Source organism: Tachypleus tridentatus, chromosome 7 (assembly GCF_004210375.1).
Source record: "Tachypleus tridentatus isolate NWPU-2018 chromosome 7, ASM421037v1, whole genome shotgun sequence".
NCBI lineage: Eukaryota > Metazoa > Arthropoda > Merostomata > Xiphosura > Limulidae > Tachypleus > Tachypleus tridentatus.
Genome location: NC_134831.1, coordinates 163,384,681 through 163,401,783, shown reverse-complemented (window position 1 = coordinate 163,401,783; position 17,103 = coordinate 163,384,681). Strand labels below are relative to the sequence as shown.

General features: G+C 35.0%; 3 long non-coding RNA genes across 3 annotated transcripts in view; 1 reads left to right on the top strand and 2 right to left on the bottom strand.

The window, feature by feature from the left end:
• The window catches only part of LOC143258206 (uncharacterized), a 29,758-nt gene extending 28,224 nt beyond the window's left edge, over nucleotides 1–1,534 (bottom strand). The window contains exon 1 of the long non-coding RNA XR_013032192.1: nucleotides 631–1,534. This is a non-coding gene — a long non-coding RNA (uncharacterized LOC143258206). The remainder of the gene's footprint in view (nucleotides 1–630) is intronic.
• Nucleotides 1–17,103, bottom strand: part of LOC143258208 (uncharacterized) — a 309,532-nt gene that overhangs the window by 113,148 nt on the left and 179,281 nt on the right. The window lies entirely within an intron of this gene.
• On the top strand, nucleotides 400–12,235 carry LOC143258207 (uncharacterized). Its single transcript, XR_013032193.1, has 3 exons — nucleotides 400–496; nucleotides 10,871–10,940; nucleotides 11,999–12,235. It is a non-coding gene; the product is annotated as an uncharacterized LOC143258207 (long non-coding RNA).

The following is a 17,103-nucleotide window of genomic DNA, read 5'->3' as shown; positions in this document are numbered from 1 at the left end:
TTTTAATAATTTGTCTTGATCGTCTTTTTTGTTGACGGTTACCTTGATCAGTGGCGTTTTTTTTGTTTCGTTCTGAAGGAGATAATTCGGTTTGATGATACAATGTCGTAGCCTTGGGTTTTGAATTACTCTGTGATTTCATTGTCTTCGATGTCGAAATCGACACCTCTGATAATGACAGTTAATTTTGGCGTGTTGTTTTTTGGTGTAGTAATGTTGGCTTGGACCCCGAAGGCATCCTTGGGCCAGTGGGCCAAAATATGTGCAAACTCTTGTGGTTCAGAACATTTTAACATGATTCTTCCATTAGGAAGACGTTTGATGTCCTTAAACTGAATTCCCGGGTAATACGCCCTCAGTTGTTTGACTATCTGTGGGATGCGTGTTGTGTTGTTACTCCCTCAATGAACAGAGTAGGGATTCTGTAGTGAGGAGAATCGTGTGTTTGTGTGACAGTGGTGAAGTTCATAGAATTAGTGATGTTGTTAGTATTCAGGTTAGTTGCGTTATTTTTGTTGGAACTAGTGGCTCTGTCATTATTAACATTGGTTACGTTATTAACACTTTTATTTTTAGTATTGTTAGTAGTGTCGTTAGGGTTAGTAGTATTGTCATAAAAATTATTCTTACCTTATCCTTTTTCTTCTTTAGCCTCCTCTTGTTTGATGTCGCATTTGCTTCTTGAGATTCTTGTCTCGATAATTCTTCTGCTCCTGAGTATTCACTTTCAGAACTTTCTGTTGAACTGCTCAGGGATTCTGAGGCTGGTCCTTCGATCGCCTTGTTTAACATTTCCATTATTTTTTCGTTTGATAAGGCTTTTACGTTAGATCGCGTTGCGATCTTCCTCTTCTTCATCCTGTTTTACTAGTCTTGATAAGGACTAAGGGTTAACCTTTTATAGTAAAACTTGGGAATTATGCACTTCAACAAAGTATACCTAGTCTTTAAAGTACGTGTCTCGCAGCTCTCGACTAACACGTCTGCTCTGCTTGACGGCGGCCTTGAATCTGTTCAACTTTTAGAGAATTCAACTGCATAGGATTCTAAATAGACTAACACCAGAAAAAACACATCGTTATATCACAGTATAAGAATATGTTTTCTATATAATACCTGGTGTGTTTGGTTTGTTTTGGAATTAAGCACAAAGCTATACAATGGGTTACTTGTTCTCTTCCTACCATGAGTATCGAAACCTGGTTTTTAGCGGTGCTTCCTGTACTTCAACACGTTGATTCTATTTCAAGTTCCAACGTTAAGGCAATTACATGTAACTTACTATGTAATCAAAGTAAGAAACTAATTATCCGTAAATTGTCATAGAAGACTTTACTTCCCCACACAGAGCTAAGATAAAACAGAAACACGCATAGAGGGTCAATTATAAAAAAAAAAATATATTTCTATAAACACCATGCTTCTATTTAACGACCATACACCTATACACTTTTCAGTTGCTAACAGCTGATATGATGTACTCGATTTCATCATAGCTCCCAAGAACACAGTAAACAGAATCTTTTGCTTTAGTGTACATGATGAAATCACAAGGGACCATTTCCCCATTTCCTGTGTAATTCACCAGCGCCATCCCACAGCGAGGTACACATACACTAAAACACTGGCTCACTTTTAATGCTTCAATAGATTTCTATCTACCACACTCAACTGAACATGTTAACAATAAAATAGAATTAGACAACTATGTTAAGCAAGTTACTAAAGTCATACACAAAGCCATTAAAAACACAATTCCAAAAACAAGGAAAAAATGCTCATATAATCAGTGAACTTTAACACCGGAAATTCACTCACTAATAATCAAACGTAGGCAGTTAAGACGAACACACTTTGCAACACACGACCTGACCATGTACTTTATGGAAGTGTGTGTGTGTTTCCTTATAGAAAAGCCACATCGGTCTATCTGCTGAGTCCACTGAGAGGAATCGAGACCCTGATTTTGAAGTTGTAAATCCGTAATGAGCCATGGTAGGAAGTATTGACCAGTGGATACAGCAATGTTATCCAAACACAGAAACAATTCATCTAACTGAGCCTGGATACGAAGGAGCAATGGTAGATCGTCTGTTCTGAAAAACATGGCCCTCCGAGGAAGCAAAACACGACACCAGGTGGGATGTGGCGTTAAGGATCGACGTTTTGAAGCATACAGTAAAGACAGTTGTAAACAGCAGAGGAGTAGAGGATGTTCATGAGACTCTGTGTACAACCTCTGTATTGGGGAATTGCGAAAAGTCCCGATGCAAAGCCGAAGCCCCTGATGATGCATGGGATTCAGTAACTTCTAGTCCGAGGTCCTAGCAGGGCCACAGATCAGTGACGTATAGTCCGGTTTGATAGAATAAGAGCACGATATATCTTTAGCATAGAACGTCGATGAGATCCACAAGTGGTACAAAAGAAGACATAGAGGATGCTCAGTACTCTTGTACATTTGACTGGAGGCTGATTTATGTGTGGTATAAAGGTCAGCCTACGGTCAGAAATAAACACTAGAAACTTTGTCTCAAAGACCACGGGTAGCACAACTTCACCGATACAGAGTTCAGGATTGATGTGAAAACCCCATTGACGACATAAGTGCATGAGACGATTTTAGAGAGAGAGAAGTGAAAACTGTTCGCTGTGATTTACTTCAGTAAAGGATTGAGGGCGGTCTTTGGCTGCCGCTCAATATGCCTAACGACTGAAATGAGATGTGAATTTCGTTGACAAATGGAAAGCAGCTAGTCATCACCACCCACCGCCAACTCTTAGGCTACTCTTTTACCAACGAATAGTGGGGTTGATTGTAAAATTATAACGCACCCAAAGCTGAAAGACCGAGCATGTTTGTTGCAACGGGAATTCGAATTCGTGACCCTCAAGTTACGGGTCCCACGTTACGGCCCCCCAGTGGTTTAGCGGTAAGTCTGCGGAGTAACAACGTTAAAAATTGGATTTTGATACCCGTGGTGGGCAGAGCACAGATAGCCCATAATGTAGCTTTGTGCTTAATTCAAAACAACAACAAAACCCTACGTTACGTTTCTATCAAATATGGTTATCATAATTACTTGATAACCAATTTCAGGAAATAAAGTTTAGAGATGTATTTAATGTTTAATGAAATAAAGTTCATTTGGAGTTACAAACGGTAGAACTGTGTCATCTTTTGTAATGATGTTGTAAATAGAATATAATTCCTTTTATTATGAAGTATTTTTCTAATTTCGCTGTTACTGTCATTTATAATATTTCCTTTACCTTTTATTAAACAGTTATTAGATCTTTTAACTAGCAAATGTAGGATGTTTTGATTAAATGGAAATTTGTTTTTGACCAGACCAAGGTTGAGGTCAAAGTTGAAACGCAAAAATCCTTCTTCTGTCATCAGCGTGTACAATTATTTGAAACCTCCTGTATATATAAGGTTATCTCGTTAAGTCTTCAAGGCATCAGAGAGTAAAGAAACTGCTGTCGTTAGCAAACATCACACTGATAATATTTTATAATGATTTCATGTTTAACTCAAGTTCTAGCAAGTAATGTTTCATGCACATTGTATTTATTTTAACAAGGTATTCTTGTCTAATATAATGATGAAATGAAACGTGTGCAGTGTAAGTTAGGTGATAGTATAGTGACGTGATATATTTTTAGAACTTGACAATCAATTCACTGGAAAAGTTGTCAAACGAAACCCAAAACCTGAACTCTTCTGAATAATTCACGTTGTTTTATCACGAGAATAATGGCTTAAGATTAATGAGAGTAATGAAATACACTGCTGGCTAAAATCTTAAGGCCAATGAACATAAAGAAAAAATATGCATTTTGCGTTGTTAGACTCAACCACTTAGCTAAGTAGAGCTTCGAAAGATGAAAATATGAAAACGGAAAATAAAAATAAAAAAACATTTTTAGCATTTAATAGAGAAAATATGAACACTATGAAATAAGCCTAAATATTAGCTATTCAAAAGTTTAAGACCATACCAAAAAGAAGTCCTAAACAGGGTAGCAAATGCCCAACATGAGGTCTCAATTGTGAGTTGCACGGCCGTATTGCGAATAACTTGAAACATTCGCTTTGCCAAGGTGTATATAAGCGTTTGCAGAAAACTAGCTGGAATGTTATTCTAAGTGGTGAAGAATACTTTACGAAGACCATGCACTGTTTAAAATTGACGTCCATTTCTATAAACTTCTCTTGCCATCGACCCCCAAACATTTTCAATTGTGTTCACTTCGGGCGAACACGCTGGATGGTCAAAAAAGAATCACGTTATTCGTCCTGAAAAAGTCCTTTGTCCTGCAAGCATTGTGGATTGCAACATTGGCCAGCTGAAAGATCCAGTTATTTCCACACAAGCGATGGCCTACCCTCAATAAGGATGCTCTCTCCAACATGCCAATGTAGCCAGCTGCTGTTTGACGCCCCTGTATATCCTGAAGCTCCATTGTTCCAGGAAAGGAGAAAGCACCCCTGATCATGATGGAACCTCCTCCACTGTGTCGTGTAGAAGATGTCTAAGGTGGGATATCCTTACTCTGCCAGTAACTTTGGAAGCCATGTGGACCATCCAGGTTAAATATTTTCTCATCAGAGCACAAAACCTTCGTCCACTTTTCTATGTCACGTGTTTGGTGCTTCTCAGAAAAGTTTTACCGAACTGTATTGTGGTGTGGAAGGAGGCGTGGCCTATGAAGACGTTTACGATTTTTAAAGCCTTTCTCTCGTAGTTGCCGACTTATTGTTCTTGAGCTGCATTCTGCATCCATAAGGGCCTTAATTTGGTTCGACGATCGGCTGGTGTTTTGCTGGACAACCACTCGAATCCTTCTGCTCAAATCCAGCGTAATTTTCTTGTGCCGACCACTTGAAATTCTTGTTCCGTATCCCTCAGAGTCTTTTAAGCAATCTGCAACAGTAGTTTTACTACGTCCAATATCACCAGCGGTGACATGTTGAGAGAGACCTTACTTTTGAAGCTCGACAATTCTGCCACATTCAAAATTTGTCAACTTTTTAGTCTTTGCCATGTTTTTACCTAATGTAACACAGGAAATGTAAGTTGGAGATGTTGACAACGCTAATGCTTTAACACAAATGACAACATTTCATTACGTGTTTACCGATTAACTCTTCCTTTCAGTATGGTCTTAAACTTTTGACCATCTGTTATTCAGGCTAATTTCATAGTATTCACATTTTCCCTATTAAATGCTCAAAAGTTGTTTTTTTTTTCTCTTTTCTTATTTTCATCTTTCGATGATCTACTCAAATAAGTTGTTAAGTCTGAGAACGCAAAATGCATGTTTTTTCTTTATGTTCATTGGCCCTAAGATTTTGGCCAGCAGTGTATGTATTTATCAAATTATATTGTACATTTTAGACACAGTTCTGTTAAAGTTCACCCATTATTTTAAAACCACCACATAATTTGTTCTTTCGATTTATTTCTAACTGGAAGGTAAATGGAACAAATAATTACAATTTAATGTGTAACATCAAATTAATAACATTTTAACAAAACTTTTATCAGTTGTTTCCGTGAATATTTTCGAGTTTCTTAAATAACTCGGTAAAAATTGTAAGTGTTCTGAATCACTAACATTTTAACCTTGATGTTCATCTGATTCCTCACTGGTTCACTCGAAGTTTATTTTGCTTATTATTCAAATTAAAGATTTAAAAACGTGTGTAGTCTAGAAACAGTTGTATCAAGTTAACCAATGTATGAAAAATTAATTTCTTTGTGAAGTACATTTTTATTTAGCCCTTATTCGACCTTTCTTTAAATTTAAGTAGCGAAGACTTAATATTTACACAAAATATTTGAGTTAAATTTATACGCCCATATGCTTTCATATGGTGTGTATGAAAACAACTCATATAGATTTACGACTCCACACTCAGGGGTTCCATTACCTTCGGAGGACTCAGAAGACAGCGTAATGTAGCTTTGGTATAAGAAAACATAAACATACATCGAATTAATAGAACGGCAATCTCTTTTCCAAGTCTACTAGTTACATATTTTGAAAAACAAGTGTTGTTAGAGAAAATACAGCATCAATTAATTTGTAATATAATTAAAAACAGTTTTCTGATATACCTTATGTCAAAATTATATTTATATAATATGTTATTGGATATTTTTGGTTTAATTTTATGCTAGGTTTAATATTTTTTGTTTCGAATTTCTCGGAAATATACGAAAAATGTTTGCTTTTGTTTTGTTTAATTTCGCACGAAGCTACTCGAGGGCTATCTGCTCTAGCCGTCCCTAATTTAGCAGTGTAAGACTAGAGAGAAGGCAGCTAGTCATCACCACCCAACACCAACTCTAGGGCTACTCTTTTACCACTAAATAATGGGATTAACCGTCACATTATACCGCCTCCACGGCTGAAAGGGCAAGCATGGTTGTGTGACGGGGATTCCAACCCGCTACCCTCAGAGTACGATTCGAATGCCTTAACCATCTGGCCCTGCAAGGAATGGTATAATAATATAAAAAGTACTAATTCCGTTGTTATCAAACGTCATATTTTCAAGAAAGATATATCGTTAGTAGAGCGTTATGTTATTGCTTTCTAGAAAGCAAAATAAATAATATTTGGCATTCTGTGGTTAATGTCAAAATTTAAGTTGTCACATACGATAATTAATCATTTGTTTATTGAAAATTTGTAATAAAACTTTAACATAAACGTAAAGTTATTATTTAATCAATAAAATAATGAAATCTACCAGAACCACTTGGTGACACACCGAAGTGATGTGCCACTCTCCTTTGAGCATGGCCATCCTCCAGCAAGCTTAAAAAATGCACTCGTAGACGTACGGATATGATTTTGATACATAAATTTAGTTGTGAGAAAAATATACTGAACATGTACTTGTTCCTTTATTTTTTAGCAGTATATATAAAAATATAAACATTTACTTAAACTCATGTAACGAGTACTATTACACAGAAATTCTTGTTAAATTTGGGTTGGTTATAATAGCTTTTTAAATTTTCCACGGACATATTAATTCCAAATTACATTAAACATTTAGAAGTGTGAAATATTAAACTTTTCATTTGCCGAACCAAAAACAATACTATGTCTGATGGTTGGTAAACTGATAGTTGAATCCCATGGTATGCATAGGATAGATAGCCCATTGTATAGCTTTATACTTGATTGTAAAAGAAACCAAACAAACAAGAACATGAAGTCATTTGGTATTTTATTAAACGTCACTATTACAGAAGTATCTACAGTGTTATTATTGACCAGTTATTATATACAAAACATATTCTTACACTGTGATATAACGATGTGTTTTTCTGGTGTCAGTCTATTTAGAATCCAATACTGCAGAACTGTCTAAAAGTTGGAACTATAAACAAAATCTAAAATGTAAAGTATAGGTTGACGTTTAGTATTCTATTTTATGTATCCAATGATGGAAAATGAACAGCTGTGTTACGCTGTAATTATTAATCACAGAAAACACAAAAAATGTTTTTTGATTGTACTGAATGTATTACCTGGTAAAAAGTCCAATAATGAGTTAGAATATGTTTACAATTGATGTTATTATTTTGTTACCTCTAATCTAGTGTCGTTTACTTAGCTTAAAGCATTAGTTTGTTGGTAATATTTAGATGTAGGTTTCATTGTAAAAATTAAAGACATTCACGAAAGATGAAAAAATTAACACACATTATGGTCCACTAGATTTACTAGAGTGTTGATGATATTTGGTTGTAAAACACAATAAGTAATTCTCAACACTAGCGCTCTCTATTCTAATATTTATTGTTAAACTATTACTGTTTATGTCCGTTTCCAAATGCCAGCCAATTTTTATTACACACTTGATTAAACATTATACTATGTGTTCAACAGTTCTGTCAAATATTGTCAATTTTAAATATATTTTTATTACGTTACATTTTTATCAAGCTACATACTATCGAGTATAACGTTCAATAAATCGATCTTTGTGGTGCGAGTGTCTTTCTGGAGAGTTCGGTTACCTGATGAGCGCGAGAGAATAGAATCTCGTGCCCCGTGGTGCTTTTCCACACGTGCTGTAGTTGTGTCACCTTGAAGTTTTGTCACTCAAACCAAAGAACCAGTAAACATTATATTCATAATTGTTTTCATAAATCTTCACATAAACCACGATGTTACAGTACACATTAAAATATCTTTAGTTTTTTATATTTACAAAACATGACCGAAACGATGAGAAACTCAGTTCTCTGACAAACCCGAAGATTTTTTATCCCTAATTTTTCTGAGTATGTACAAGAAAAGAAGACGACAGATTAACCGTAACAGGTAATTAGGTCATAGTTTCAGATTTGTGAAACTGTAGAACTTTTCATTACATGTTCCATCAATATTTTATAATTACAGCTACATCTAACTTGTATAACCAAACAATAATGATTGAAGATAAATAATCAATAATTTTATATTCTATGTGACATTTGTACTTTTAATTCATTGTAACAAGTTGGAAATAAAAAATGTCTTTGAAACAAAATGACACAGGATTTCATAATACTTAGATATCATCGTTATGGATCGGTATATTTCCAAAACTATTTATATTTGATAAAATATTATAGAGTTAGCACTTTGGAACACAAAATTATAATAATTATCAAAATCATGGAAAAGGAATGACAATTTTACTCTTAAATATAATTTAAAACAGTACCACAACTTTAAAGTTTGCGCCACCTACTGTAATAATGAGTAAATAAAATTCGGTTCCAGACATGTGAAGAATTCTTTTAATTTTGCGATTTCTTTCTTTTATTATATTTTCAGGTTCAATTATAAAATAGTTACTGAAGTCAGTTTTAGGCCTCACGTTGCCTTCTGGTTAACTAGTTCAGAACTATAAATCCGACAGGTTATGGTTCGGATCCCGAAGTTTGTTATAACCAAAATCAAACCAAAACAAAAATAAAAATGAGAAAATCGAAAGAATTCTCGGGTACAGCGTATAATGTGGAATATAAAATCCAACTTACGTTTTGGAGGTGACTGTGGAAGTAGGGCTCGAATTGCGGTGGGGATACATCATCTGTCAGTCTTAACCTCCTTTCGTTGGTCTCACATGAAGCAATAAAATAAAGGAATAGGGATAAATATTAAAATAATATGAATTAATGTTTAAGATGTAGGTTCTGAAACGAGATATTACATTATAAATATTATGAAATAGCACATTTTATAAAATCGTACTGGTATTTAGTTTCTTAGTTCGGTTATAGTTCTCTCACAACCCCATAAGAAGAAAATAGGTAATTGTTTCAGATGTTTGAAACTTTAAAACTCTATCAACCGCTAAAAAATGACTTCTGTCATGTGACAAACAGGAGCATTCCGTCACTCAGGACCAAATGTACGTCTTCCGTCCCGGTGTGACCAGGTGATTAATGAGCTCGAATCGAAATCTAACGGTCTATGGTTCGAATCTCCGTCTCATAAAACTTGCTCACCTTTTTAATCATGGAAGAGTTATACGTGATGTTTAATCCCACAATTCGTAAGTAAAAAGGTAGCCATGAGTTGTCTTCTCTCTGATTTTACACAGCTAAATAAGTGACGACTAGTGCAGATAACCCTCATGTTGATTTCTGAGAAATTTAAAATCAAACAAATTTACAAAATACTGTTTCTAACAGTATGTCCACATGATTCAGGATAGAAATATCATCTATGCAGCCTGTATAATTTTAGTGAAATAAAATAAATGTCTCTTTTTACACTTGTATGGTGTGTTATAATAATAAAAACTAAGTATTGACTATGATATCGTACATCGAGGTTCGTTTGTTTTAATGTTACAACAGCTAAGTGTGTCCCAGACGTGGTAATATCCATTCCACCCTAATCACACAACTTCATTACCTCTTACAGATTCAAGGTTATTTTCACAGCTACATGAGCCACGTTAACTGAAATGTTTTACATGTAAATGACAAATAATCACTCACAGTTTCCTTTTAGCTCAGTCTGTCCCTCAACATGTCTCTATGATACTGTAATTTGATTCTTTTGACGTCAATGTTACTGGAATCTTTCTTATTGGTTGTGATGTTTTAGAAGTATGCATCTTATTAAATATACTACTATAAAAGTAATGTATCCCACCGCCGTTTAGTTATATATTTACTCTCTAACAAAACGTAAGTTTCTCATAATTCTATAAGAATTGGTGATATTTTATTTGAAAATATGTCGTTATAGCAGTTATAATGAATATTAAAGATCTTATGTACTTATTTGAATAATTTTTATTATTTGTTGGTAGAAACTAATAATTTGTTTTCAGTTTACAAGATGTAATTTCGCCACGTATATGGTAACTTTAACGTTTTTCTATCTATTATTAAACTGTCTCTGTGTTTTGATTATCATACGGGTGTTGGTTGTTAAATATAATTTGTCTTTAAGAATGAAGTTTGTATTTTCTTCTTTTAGTAAGTTAGAAACTTCTTTCTTAAAGAAAACTTATATCTAACAACCAACAACAAGAAGACTTGAATAATCAATCAAATATAAAATCATTTTTGCTGTTAAACTGTAATAAGGAAATAAATGTATTTTTAAAATCATAGGTCAGATGTCGAGCGGTTATTTTAATGGTTTTAGTGTCCCTGTGATAGATCATGACTCTAATTCTTCTATAAATTCCTACTTCCGTGCATAAAAAGTACCTGTGTTCTAATATGTCCGAAGCTAGCAAGATATAGAATTCGTAACTTATAATAAGTGTCGAGCCTTTATTTTAGACTTTGTTAAATTTCACTAACTACATAAATACGAATATTAATAGATCAGAGAAATGAAGACTACAACAATTATTATACTGTTGATGTTTACAACACTGTTGGAATCAACTCCAGGTGAGATTATAAATTCTTTGACACTGAATTCATACAAACAGTTTAAATGTTATGATAGAAATATTAATTAAAAGTTTGTCTTTATCATTTAAAAACCTACTACAATGTTTTATTTATTGTTTGTCATGGATGGAGGTTTTTAAGATTAATATTTAATAAAAGTAAGATAGTTTATAACAAAAATGTGTGTCTAGAAATTCGAATATTGTCTACGTTTCTAATGAATGAGTGTGAAAATAATACTTCTGTTGACGATTATATATTTTACTGGAATTTAAAGTAAGAATTCAAATTACTTCGAAATGATTTCATATGTTAAATAACAATACAGGGTAACACAACCATACTATTTTATAAGACTTCTCCTTATAACTTTGAAAGTAAATCTTTTAATTGAAATTCTGTTTGTTACAACTGAATATACAACTGAAATTAATGATTGTTAACAATAACAGATAATCGTTTCAGATGTGTTTTGTTATTAATGAACGAGTGTATTAAATCATTTACATTTAATACGACAGTAGTTTGGTGATTTCATCTGGTGTGATGATGTTTGTTATAACAGTGTATAGTTGTGAAAACAATATACCTATTTCATACCATGTAAGACGCACTTTTTTTTTCTTTTAAAAATACCTTAATCCCTATATGCCTTCCAAAACAAAAGTGATTGGTTAAGTAATGAGGTTAGCTTAGGATCTAATGAAATCAGCCTCTCGTACAGATCGTAAACTCATTACTTACCAACTAAGAATTTTCAATGGCATAAAACATTCAATTTAACTAATATTGTCCATACACTTGAGAGTGCATGATATATTTACTGAGTAACTTTTACAACCAAAATCAAGCCTGCATCAAGGTGTTGGTAACTGTGTTAGTTGGTTTTATTGTTTTCTTAGAAATTTCTCTCCAATAACGTAATTTTAAGAGTTTTATGAACATAGTGTTTATCGGTTAGGCTTCACAAATAGATAAATAGGGAGTGAAGAAAAACATATTTAAAATATTATCAGTGATATGTCTTCTAATTATGTGATTTTTTTTTTCTTCAGTGAGTGACGGTGTGGGGACTTGCCGAGATGGCATCGTATGTACAGGAATATACGCTTGTTGTGATGTTCCTCCTACCTATTGTTGTTTTAATGGTGCTGGAATTGAAAGTGGATCTGATATCGGGTTTGGAAGTAGATCTGGTATCGGATTGTTAGGGTAAAAGAGAAAACAAACAAAACTGAGTATACTACAGTTTTCACATGGAATTTCTTTATCAATAAAAAATAAAAATAATTTGTGTATTTGGTCAGTTTTGTGCCTACTAATAAACATAGGAGGGATAGAAACCTCAATTTTAACATTGTAAGTCACTTCTTTCTCCACAAAGGTAAATGAATTTAAAGCCTCTTATAAACAAAGCTTAATATTTTAATCGTAAATATTAGAAAACTTTCACATATTGCTAGCTTTGATAATTTCTTTCTGTTTCTGTCTAATAACACGAAACATGTTCGACAATCGAAAACATTATTTGGGCCATACAATGAAACGTGTAATGAAATGTTTTATAAAAACCTCTATATCTCAAGAGTGAAACAGAACAATAATGACTGTAGATAAGTAATCAATGATCTTTTATTTTTATGTCACAAAACATTATGCGAGGTTAGCATTTCATTGTAATAAAGTTGGAAAAAAAAAAAAGGTTTCTTTCAAATAAAATGACACAGGATCTCATCATACTTAGATTTCATCGTTATGCAGCGGTATATATTTCCAAACCTGTTTATGTTTCGTAGAATATTATGGAGTCAACACCTTGCAACATGTAATTATAATAATTATCAAAATACTGAAATATGAATGTAAACCTTATACATAAATAAAATATAACACAGTGCCATCTTCTGTAAAAAGTAAACAAAATACTGTTCCAGACATGTGATGAATTCTTGTAATTTCGCTATTTCTTTATTTTATATTTTCTGCTTTCAATTACAAAATAGTTATTAAAGTAATTCTTAACTCTCGCATTGTATTCTGGTTAACTAGTTCAGCACTAAAAATCCGAGAGCTCATTGTTCGAAACCCGTTGACGAGAAACCTTCTACGTAATCTTTATTTCATGATATATTTTGGTTTAATTTAAACTAAGGGTGAGGTCAAGGTGGAAACGTAAAAATTGTGATCCAGTTTGTGTCCTAAATAACGGTGTTTAACGTTATTTCTTTATAACTGAGTACAATAAATTAAACCAAACTATAACCATATGTATTACATTGATTTAAGGTTACCTAGGATTCTAAGATTATAACTAAAATGTCTAAATCTCATGGTAATTGTTCTAATGCTCACCGATTCTAAGAAGTTTATTCTTTCATTACAATGGAGATGAACAACAGAATGTTTTATTTCTATAATATGACAGAACGGTGTAAATATCTGAAAACTTTGTGTTAAAAGAACAAAGTTAATACAACGGATATAAATGTTCTAACTACTTTAACTTATCGTAATGCCATAAGGGACTATTTGAAGGAGTTGAGAAGCTGTTTCGGAATTTAGTTTCATGCATGAAAAACAATACTCAAGGTAAAACGTTTGTGTTCAACCTTATCTTAACAATACCGACAATATCAAAAATTAATAGACATTATGATAAACTAAATTTACTGGTGTTGATGATGCTTGCTTGTAAAACGCAATATGTAATTTTCTATAATAACGCCTGTTATTATAGAAAACGTACAATAATTTTTTGATCGTGCGACGGGTCCGCGTAGAATGTTTTTTTTTGAGGGAACTTCAGGTTCGTGTAGGAAAGCTTCGGGAGTCGTTTGGGGGGTGGGGCAGTCTGAGGAGGCTCTGAACAAACCGTATTTTACTGGAGCGTCCGTCGTTTTAGTGGAGGCGCAGGCCCCTTTGTCGGGTGGTGGGGTGTTGAGAGCTGTGATGGCACCCACGCTGTGGTAACACCCCGGTAAGTGTTGGGTTAGGATCCTATAAGGAGGGTTTAATCTCCTTTGTCCAGGGGGTCGGCAGAGGAGTTGGCACCTCTGAGGTGGCCCAGGCTTCTCCTGCTGGGGATTCTAATGGACCCCGTGCCCAGACCTCGGGTATTCTGTCCCCTTTCTCTTCTCTGCCGCTGTGTTAGCTCCAACCCCGACGTTGAACGGGCTCCCATCACCTGGCTTGTTTATGACATAGGGGTTTGTCAATATGACATGCGGTTATTTGATAGATTGCTTAGCAGACTATTCGTGATGAAGCTTAGTTGAATGGACGACTACTGCCTTTTATATAAATACAAGTGTGGCCTTCCGTCTTTAGGTCACTGTGTCTCCATCCAGGTGGGTATTTATATTTAAAACTAGGGTTGCTAATAAATTTGATCTTCACTACGCTTTACTCTGGACACATTCATTTGCTGATTGTTTTGAAATTGTTTTAATTATTTCTGGCAATGAATCATTAATTTGTACTTCTTGTTGGCCGCCTCAAGCAGTACGGAAAATCATGCAGGGTTGAAAAGGAAGGGTATTTCGTTGGTTTGTCTGGTTGGGTGACATGAAGCCACCCGTCGAACCCACTATAATTTGTGGGAGAGAGTTTGCTTGTTCCAACATCTGGAGGACCAGTGGTAAAGGAACCAAAACAAGAACATTTATTCGTGGCAATTAATTGCAATGTTCTCAAACAAATAGAAAATAACACTGCAAATAAAGATTTTGCTTCTTGAACACTGTTAGGTGTTCCTGATACAGAATTTTGGATGCTGATCACAAAAATCACATCTAAATTTGCTCATTACGAACCTTTTCATCGAAATCTTCATTTTGCCATGTTTTTTTTCTATTCATTTCCAAAAATTTTCGTTTCTGTAAGAGACCTATGAACAATGTTCTGTGCAGTCTGGGCATGTCCAGGCATGAAATCAGGCCTGATTGGAAGCTGTTCTGTGGATGTATGCAGCTTGGGCATGCCTGGGCAGGCCGGATCCAGCTTGACACTCTCTCAGCAGTCTATAAAAGTGGCTTGTATAGACAGATGCTGCTCATTGGATTAATATAGACCTTATAGTGTACGTATTGTTTCAGAATATAGCATTGCCTCAGTAGCACTGTGAAAAGAAGGTTACATATTATAGACGTTTTACAGGGCAATTGGTGTCCGTCAATATGTCTCGTCAATGTCATAACAGCCGCGATACATTCTGCTATATTTGTGCCGAGTATGAGCTTGTTCATTAGAGACGCTCAATATTTGCTTCTGTGAAGAAAGCATATCATCTGTACATCTGCTTTAAAACTGATGATCAAGACCAGGAATGGACGCCTCACATTTGTTGTGTGACACGTGCTGTCTGTCTGAGATCTTGGCTCAGAGGCTCTCGAAAGACAATGCCGTTTGTTGTGCCGATGATATGGCGAGAGAGAAAGACTGTGTGACGGACTGTTACGTCTGTTTCACTAATGTGTCTGGTTTCTTTGCCAAAAGCAAGAAGTCAATTGAATACCCTAATCTGCTTTCAGCAATGAGACTCGTGCCACATGACGACACTCTTCCAATTCCGAAACCACCAGAGGAATGGACCTTAAACAAACCAGATGAAGAAATTGCAATGCAGGAAACTGGCAGTGACATTGATCCGGATTTTGAACCGTGCTCCTCAGGCGATCCACATCTAATAACACAGTCAGAATTAAACGATCTGGTCAAAGATTTGAGTCTGTCGAATGCAAACGCCAAATTGCTAGGTTAGAGACTGCAGGAATGGTATTTGCTGTCACCAGGTACAAAACTTCCTGCTTTTCGAAGCCGTCAAGATGATATAACCAAATTCTTTGCACAAGTTGACAGCCTCTGTTTCTGTGTTGACATAGAAGGATTGTTCTCTGCTTTGGGTTGTCAGCATGACCCGCAAGAGTGGCGTGTCTTTATTGATTCATCAATGATAAGCCTCAAAGCTGTTCTGTTACAGAATGACAGCGTTCACCCTTCAATCCCTGTTGGCTATGCAGCAAACATGAAAGAAACTTACGAGAACATGGAAATGTTGCTGAAGCACATTCAGTACAGTAAGTACAACTGGAATATCTGTGGAGATCTGAAAGTCGTTGCTCTGTTACTGGAACTGCAGCTCGGCTATACAAAGTACTGTTGTTTCATCTGTGAATGGGGACAGTCGTGCTAAAGAGACACATTATTCTAGACAGAGCTGGCCACTCCGTAAGAAGTCAGTTCCAGGACAGAAAAATGTAGCGCATGAACCACTTGTCGACCCGGCGAAGTTTTTTTACCTCCTCTTCACATACAAATTGGGACTTATGAAGAATTTCGTGAAAGAAATGAATAAAGAAGGTGAATGTTTTCGTTATATAAGATAGAAGTTCCCAAGAATAACTGAGGCTAAGATCAAAGAGGGCATTTTGTTGGCCCTCTGATCAGACATCTTATGAGTGACAAGCGGTTCGAAGATGTATTAGTTAGGCAGGAAAAGATTGCTTGGAAAGCCTTCAAAGACATTGTTGATAATTTTCTTGGCAATTACAGAGCCACACAGTACACACAGCTGGTAGACAAACTTCTCAAAGCATACCCGAAAACTTCAAGTAGAGCAAAACACATAAACAAATATATCACATAGTCCTTACCCATGCCTGGTTGGAAACCTGTAAAAGGAAGGCTAATGAAAGGTAAATGTTCATGGCCGCTTATTTGTTTGAATTGTGTGAAAGGAATTTGTTTGTTTCATTGTTCGGGTGTATCAGCGACTTTCTTGAAGTTACTCAATATGGAATCATAGTATTTGGATTTTTTCGCAATATATTGTGGAAAGATAACCCTTTTTTTTCATCTTGTTAACATTATGGATATAGGAACCTGGTGGGTAAATGGTATGTAGTTACAATTGCTTTTGAGTTGTGCTGCTTAGAGTGGTTTTTATAAGATATTGGACACCAACTGGCGTACCCGTACACTGAACGGAAGTTATGTTAATTCATGATTAATGCAAAATTGGACAGTTTTGTGTATTTATCGATGGATCTATTGAATTTTCATACCAATTTTGGTGACTACCCATCCGCACCCTGCGAAGTGTTTTGTTTGTTTGTTTTGGAATTTCGCACAAAGCTACTCGAGGGCTATCTGTGCTCGCTAA